We start from the raw sequence: 7,835 nt of genomic DNA on the forward strand, positions 1-7,835 counted from the left end.
CTGAAAGCTTGTAAAGAAGAATTTTTCTTGAATTGGTCTAATAAAAGATATCAGATTTCCCCAAAAAACCTTGTCTGCCTACAGGGTTGTCTCTGGGGGAGGAGGGTGGGCAAATCAGGGTGACTGCCCCAGGCCCTGCACTTTGGGGGGCCCTTGAAGTGGGGCAGGGCAGCAGTGACATGGAGATGGGTGGAGCAGTGGCTCTGCATCCAGCCGCTCACTACCCCCCACGTGCCACCAGTGCCACTGCTGGCATCGGCGGTGGCAGCTTCTTTGGGTCCGGGGCCCAGATCAGAGTGGGGGCAGGGCCTTGCATGCACTGATTTGCCCTGGGTCCCACATCCTGCTCAGGTCAGCTCTGTCTGCCTATGTCCTTAGACCTATACCCCTGGTCTGGTCACAGACATTTGCTTCTTGTTGTGATATTAGACTTTTCCCGCACATTCATTATTTACTGAAGAAGCTCATTATCTTGAAGCTGTAAAACATGAAGAGCTAAAGTATACCCTTGTTTAATACTTCAGAGGCGAGATGTGCCTTTGAACTCACAGTTTCCCTGTGAGCAATTCTTCCAAATGACAAGCCTACACCAGCATTTTACTCAGAGTGGAATCCTGCACTTCACCTACTTTTGGGTGGGTCCCCAGGCTACAGCATACTGGGTGCATCTACACAAGATACTAACTGCACAGTAGCCAAATAAGACTGCACAGCAATGCATTACAGCACAAACAGTGTTAATGCGCTACTGCACAGTATCACCACTTAAAAGGCATTTGCCAGTGCTGCTGCATAGTAACTCTAGTTACTGCACTTTTATTTTGTAGTTGATTATACAAATACTAAATAAATGCGTAGAAACCAGTAGGACTATGTGGAGCTTCAGTTGCTGATTTAATTTCATGCAGGTTCGGCCCGATTTGGTGACTGAATCTTCGAATCTGAATCAAATCAGGAGACCCTTTAATATATCTGATTGTGTATGCAAGTAACAACTGCACAGTCAGTAACTTGAGTAGATGTAACCAGTAAGACTGATTTCTACCAGGACTTCATAATTTGGCTAATTTTGTTTGAAGTAAACCTCTAATGACTTTAGAGGCCATCTTTCTTATATAAAAAATGAAGGGAATGTTAGTTTGAAAAGACAACTGGGGGAAGTTATATCAGATGTAGATCGTGTCACCCTTAATGTAAGTCTGTTGTGTTCATTGTAGTTTATCAAGAACTATTTTAGACAGTTATAAAAAGCAAATATGCATAACACACTAAAGTACTTAAATACACTGAAAAATACCCTTCTAATCAGTTTTACTAAGGAAATCCTTCCATTCACTGGCAGGAAAAATTGGCTAGGAAGATTACTGCTTTTTATTTAGCTCTGTTTAAAGGATCAAGGACATGAGGCAATGTCTTTGCACATGTGTACAGGGTTTGCTAAGAATACTGGCTACCTATAGTCCACAAAATTAGGTGCAGCTGTAGCAGCAAAGGGAGTGAATATCATTAGCCGATCCATTCACAGTTTATTAAAATTCTATTGGAAACTCAGAAAAGATGTCACAAGAGAGCTGCTGAAGGTTAAAAGGCACTAATATATTTTCCAGACCTATTGGCTTGCTTAATTATATTTTTCCTGGGAAGGAATTATGTAAATGCTTAATGGACTGAGCAATGAAAAACATAAATATAAGGAGAGACATTTATTAGAGAGTGGGGAAATTTTTGTTAAGCAGATGTGCCTGTGGTGATAAAAAATCACTCTGGGATTTGCTTGCAACTGACACACACAAATGTGCTCATAGGGCGTGTCTACACATGCTATTAGCATGCAGCAGTAAACTCCGGCGCATATTGTGGCAGAGTTTATTGCTTCTAGGCGCGCCACTTGAATGTGTGCCTGGGACCACAGTATGCTGAGCTGGGTCAGAGCAGCCACAGCTGGCAGAGGGCCTGAGGGGTCAGCCTGCCAGCCCAGGGATGCTCCAAACTGGCTCAATGGGATGTGGAGGGGTTGGCTGGGGTATGAGGATGCTTTCACTATGGGGCTCGCTAGTAGGCAGCCCCTGCATTAAAACATCCTGGTGTACCAGCCAGCTGTGTCAGCATTTACATACGTTTCTCCTGAGGAGTAAAAAACTCCTGAGAAGGATAGTACTTGTATTTACAAGTACTACCCTGCTGTGGAGATTATTAGTTTCCTGAAACCTAATAGGGCTGCATGTGTAGTTGCGAGAAATTAAGCACAGAGCTAATTAGTCTAGTCCACAGTAAATGTCTTATATAGACATGCCCAGAAAGTATTCCATTTGACTTCTATGACTAGGGAAGTAATCTTTCCTCATCAGATAGTTAAATATTTTACTTTAATAATGTGCAATTAACCCATGAGCCATTATTATATATCTATGAAGGTTAATACTTAAATTGGGATGGTTTAAAAACCAGTTTGACCTCCACAGTTAATAAGACATGAAACTCAAACTTGGCTCCCAATTCAGATTTTATAAGAACAAGATTTTAGAAAACTGAAGACCAAAGATCAAAGGAATATTGGCTTACTTTAAAATTCCAGTGAGTGCAGGTATTTATAAACAAGTGAATGCTCCCATTCAGTATCTGCAACTCAGTCACTGGAGCACAGAGGACTAGAGCCCTGGAATACAACCAAGAAAGCCTCTACTGTGTTATTCATTGGAGAATGATATATCTTGAATTTAAAGAGCTGAAGAGATATTACAGTTCTTTTTATATTTTGTGTACATGAGAAGGATGGAAAGTGGTTTAGCAAGCTACTAGTTTGGCTGGTACTCACTTATACATAGTAACCCTCCTCAGCAGTAAGGTCAGTCCCACCATTTTCCATGAATAGCCCAGAGTAACTAAATAAGATACAGGTTTGCTTTTTTAGTGTCCCACTGCAGCTAGAAAAAAAAATGTACACTCCATGTCCCCAGGACTATTGTATAGAACACTCAACAATACCCAACATTTAGTACACACTGATGAAAAAATATTGTCATATATTTTGTTCTCTTTTTGTCTTTTATTGTACACTGTCTTAAGCCTTTTGGGGTGAAGGGAAGCAGATAGAGACAGAGAGAGAGAGAGTGACTCCGGACTAAGGGCTGGTTCTTGGGAACATCCCCAGAAGTGGGCATGGGACTCTATGTGCTGAATGTATATACCACAGTGGCACTGACCACTACCTGTTTGCTCATCCTCTAAGTGTACGTTGTTATACTGTGAATGCCTTTCCCATTGACCTGTGACCCTAACCCCTAAGACACTTGATATAAAGAAAATCCCTCACTGACTGTTGTGATTATGCCTGACACTGCAGGGGCTTGTTACAGTGGTTTATCTATTCTTTTTCCTCGCACAATTTTCAGAAAATGGCCCCAGGGGAAAGTCTGAGTCCAGAACAAAGTTGGAGAGTACATATTGATCTCCCTCTCAAAGAATGTATTTGTATTCTTCTACTGATTTCATTCTTCTCCACCTCAGAAATTAAGCATAGGTGCTCTTACAAAGAGTTAGTTTTTAGTCTCCTCCCTGTCTCTAATGCCTAGTTTCCTTAAAGCGACCTAGACATCAGCAGGCTAGGTTCTTTATAGCACATAGTACAGCCGCTTCCTAGATATTTGCTCAGAATGCCTGGGATTGACAGCACTGCCTTTAACAATTAACCTGTTGGTACAGACGGGACAGTCTATTTAAAGTTGCAGCTAGGCCCAACAGTAAACCTTCATTATTCAACTTACAGGTAGTGTCAGAAAATTGGTACCACACAGATCTCTGTCTTCAGTCACTTTCTGTTTGCAGTTGCTTTTGTAGTATGGATTGTAATGGTAATATGGATTATAAATTAATGTGATGTGTGCAATGACTAATAAGTCAAATAAGAACTTGGTTGTTTTTTTATGTGCCTATTACTTTTATTCCCTTTGCTCGAATTTCTAAATGCTTTCTTGGATTTCCTACACTTCCTTGACAACTCTTTATGATTTTCTGAGGAGCGAGTATGGCTTTTGGGCAATCAATAAGTGTCTTCATTTAATCTCAGGAAGAATTGTTATATCTGTGTATGACATGCAGTAGGGTAGCAAAAGAGAAGTCAGGTCCAAAGAACATCCTGCAGCAAATCCCTTAAACCAAACTGTATCAGGGCCTTGTCACATGGGACACTTAGCACATGCTTTGCCTGAGATCATAATAAGCATTACCATGTCAAATTAAAAGTTTGAACTTATTGTGAGCAGTAACATGGTAATACTACAGTCTCAGTTCATTCTGGACAGGGCTGCACCTGGTTGTGAAAACTCCTTTCCTACCCCCCCGACACTGACCCCGGCACCACAGGCACCTTGCTATGGCATGCTGTGTGAGCCAAGTCTCTGCTGCTAGCAACAGGTGGAGGGAGGCACAGAGAGTTCAGTGGGGAGGGTGCCACTCCTACAGCTGGACCCACACCTGCGGATGTTTCCCACTAGCAGCCTTATACCAGCTTCATTGTGAGGCTAGGGTTGGGACTGACAATCAGCTGATTGTTGGTCTCAGCCCTAGCACAGCACCTGTGTCTTGAATTTTTATTATATCCATAGACAATCCAACAATAGCTTAACATCTGTTACTTAATTGATCTGCAGATACTCTTCCCACAAGAAGTTGTAACTAGCCTTTTAAGTGCAGTTAACACATCCAAATGTAAATGGCCTTCAGTCTCTCCAAGCTAAAAACCTACCAATTCACAAAACTTGCTATTGCAAATTCTTCTAGACAGTCTGTTCAACTCTCAGACAGGGGTTCCTCTTTGGGATTAATGTACATAAGACATTGTTATTTCTTTGAATAATGTGTGGAGACAGGGTTGATCCAGCCCCAACACCCATTTATAGCCTTCATCTGATGCATCTGCTAATCAACATTCACCAGCATAAAAGACTAACAAAGAATCTGTCGTCTTAGTTTTCCTTTCCAGGATCTTTAAAATTGGCTTCTCTTTGTTGTGTAGTCCTGAGTCCTAGAGGAAGTTGACAATGATATTCAGCTTCCTTCTCTCCTAACAGTGTCCTTCCTAGAAGAGGCAGAAGCTGAGAAGCACCAGCCTTTCTCTTTCTGAATCCTTAGAGGCACATGGGACACAAATTGAGGAGCTGGGGCAAAGGAAGATGTAACATGAGAAATCCACGGAACAAGTAAGAGGAAGTGAGAAGAGTACTCTCCAAGGAAGGGGGAGTCTTGGATTCTTCCCCTTGCTTTTGGGGCAGTGTGGCTGCATTTTGTATTGCATAGTCATTGGCAAAAAGACAAAATAATGCCGGCACTAGAGATGCAGGAATCTCCTTTTCGGGGGGAGAGTTATACCCACAAAGAGTATAAAGCCATTTTCTGACTTTCTGACTCAAAATATAGTTAATTTATAGAAAATGGAAGAGCACTTTAAAAGAGAGAATGAAATACAGTCATCCTCCCCAACACCCAGTGTGCCCTTGTAGTATGATAGTTAGGGCTCTCTGCCAGAAGGCCCATGATGTGTTTTCAAATCCTCTCAAAGGAAAGAGAGGACCTGGATCTCCCCCCATGGCTGATGGGTGAAAGGGAAACCACATAGCGCTGAACCATTGTGTCTTTAGTTCTTCATTTCCTCAGCTTTTATTACAGCCAAATTGTTTAAAAATTGAGGGATAGTTTTTTGACATTTCTGAAATATTATACATTCCCTGAAATTAACTGTTTAGATTCAGGGAGTCTCAATTAGGGTGCCATTGAAGCTTGGGGTGCTATGAGATCTTCATAAGGATGCTGTGAGGTGGCATATAATATTAGCACTGTTAGGTATAAAGACACTTACAAATGACTTATAAAATAAACCTCAGCATTTCTAATAGGCATCCAGAGTGTCAAAACCATTCTGACCTGCTGTGCTCTTTCTATGTTCCTTGCAGCAGAAGAATTGCACTCTTATTTTTCCATAGTTAAAAATGAGTGAAAACTAAGATCTGGCATTTTCTGAAGGTTGCCATGAGTCTAACAAGAAGCGTCTTGAGTTTTAAAAGATTGAGCACCATCTAGGTTTAGATGCTTGTGCAATATTTCCTTTTCATTTGTTTGGTTTGTTTTAACAAAAAACGATTTGGCAAAATCTACAAAAAACTTTGCCTTCCCTGAGACCTTATTTTCTGATGAATAAATGAACTGACAAAAAATGCCTAGCTCTATTTGTAAGAGCACCTTTGAAAAAATTTATATTAAAATCTATTTTTACATAGTTTAAAAAAAACTATATCTGATTAAACCTCACTTTAAATAACTCTTTAGAAAAGGCTTGTATATGTCTTTTCAATACTTCATTTTTTTCTCTCCATTATGTAGAAATAACTAAGTCTTGAACAATGTTTTATTTACACAGTTAAGGTCTGTATTACTCCTATTGGATTTTATGGCAAAAGTCCTATTAACTTCAGTGAAAACACAACTAAAGCCTTTGTGGGATATCCCATGTTAAATTTTTTGGCAAAGACATAAAAGACCCTACTAAATATCTGCCTCCCAAAGTCTTAAATAGGTGTAATGGTAATCAAATATAGTACAACCTTGCGTTAATCTCAATGGCTCAACATTTTTCTTTCCTGGCACATCAATTTGTGTATCCATTGACCTTATTCCAGTCATCACTGGGGTCACCAACACTGAGTATATAGCACCTGAAACAAAATCTCATTTTTCAACCACCCACAAAGAGGAAGAAATCCCAGCTGAACGAAATCCTAGTAAAAACATCTAGGCTGACTTTAAGAACCTTGGCAGAGATTCATTCTAGATCTGACTATGCTTGTAGCCTTTAACAATTTTTAAATTTGCCTTTTTCCCCCTTGTCTTTAAAGAAAATTAAAGACCTTGATTCAAGTCAAGGTGTTATGTATTATACCATATGCCCCAGTAAAAAAAAAACATGTTGTTTGACAAACTAATTGGGGTGGCTTAGAAAATAACTTCCCATTCCTAGTCTATCAAATTGTTGTGCTATGGATAACACTTGCCATAAAGCCTTTTTGAATGCTATTACTATACTTGCAATGATCCACAATGGATTGAAAGACTATTACAGACAGCTATAGTACATATTTCTAACCAGGGTAATTGCAATTTAGATTTTGATAAAGAACAAAATATTATGAGTAAATGGTATACAAATATACAAAAATAACAAAAAGAAAAAAATGTGCTTTGATTTTTATACAGAAAGTTGTTTTCCATTCTGTACTGAAAGACAAACTTGGCACTGTCATCCCCTACTACATCAAATACCTGGGCAGCAAAGGCAAACTATTTGAACTGTGCACTGGGCCGTGGCTATTAAAGAGTCTGTACTGTCCTTCAGCAGATAAATTTCACTGCTTAAGATTATCAATGTAAGTGGAAAGTAGGTCTGTTAATTTACCAATCATTAGGACTGTGCGAGGCTTTGGACAGAGCTTTGGATCTGGAGAAGCTTCAGATGCTTCGGGGTGTGAAGCAGCATTTCTGAGTTGAACCGCTGGCCTCGTTCGGCTTCCTGAAGCAGTTCAGAGCTTCCAAAGAGCTTCAGAGCTGCCTTGGAGATCCGGCCATAGGGTATAATGGGGAAACAATAAAATATCTATAACTTTTTTGTTTTTATCTGATTTGGATGACATTTTCAGGGATGGTAGACTCTGCAGAGAGAATGAATCCTGTCAAGTTTAAAGAAGATCAGTGCAGGGGCTTGGGGGAAATGGCACCCCAAATTTTTTAAAGCAAAACTCATGTAATGTCTAGGTGTTTTAACATAGGTGGGTGAAAACTGCAGGGAT

Source organism: Gavialis gangeticus, unplaced genomic scaffold (genome assembly GCF_001723915.1).
Source record: "Gavialis gangeticus isolate Ggan-Ray unplaced genomic scaffold, GavGan_comp1, whole genome shotgun sequence".
Lineage (NCBI taxonomy): Eukaryota > Metazoa > Chordata > Crocodylia > Gavialidae > Gavialis > Gavialis gangeticus.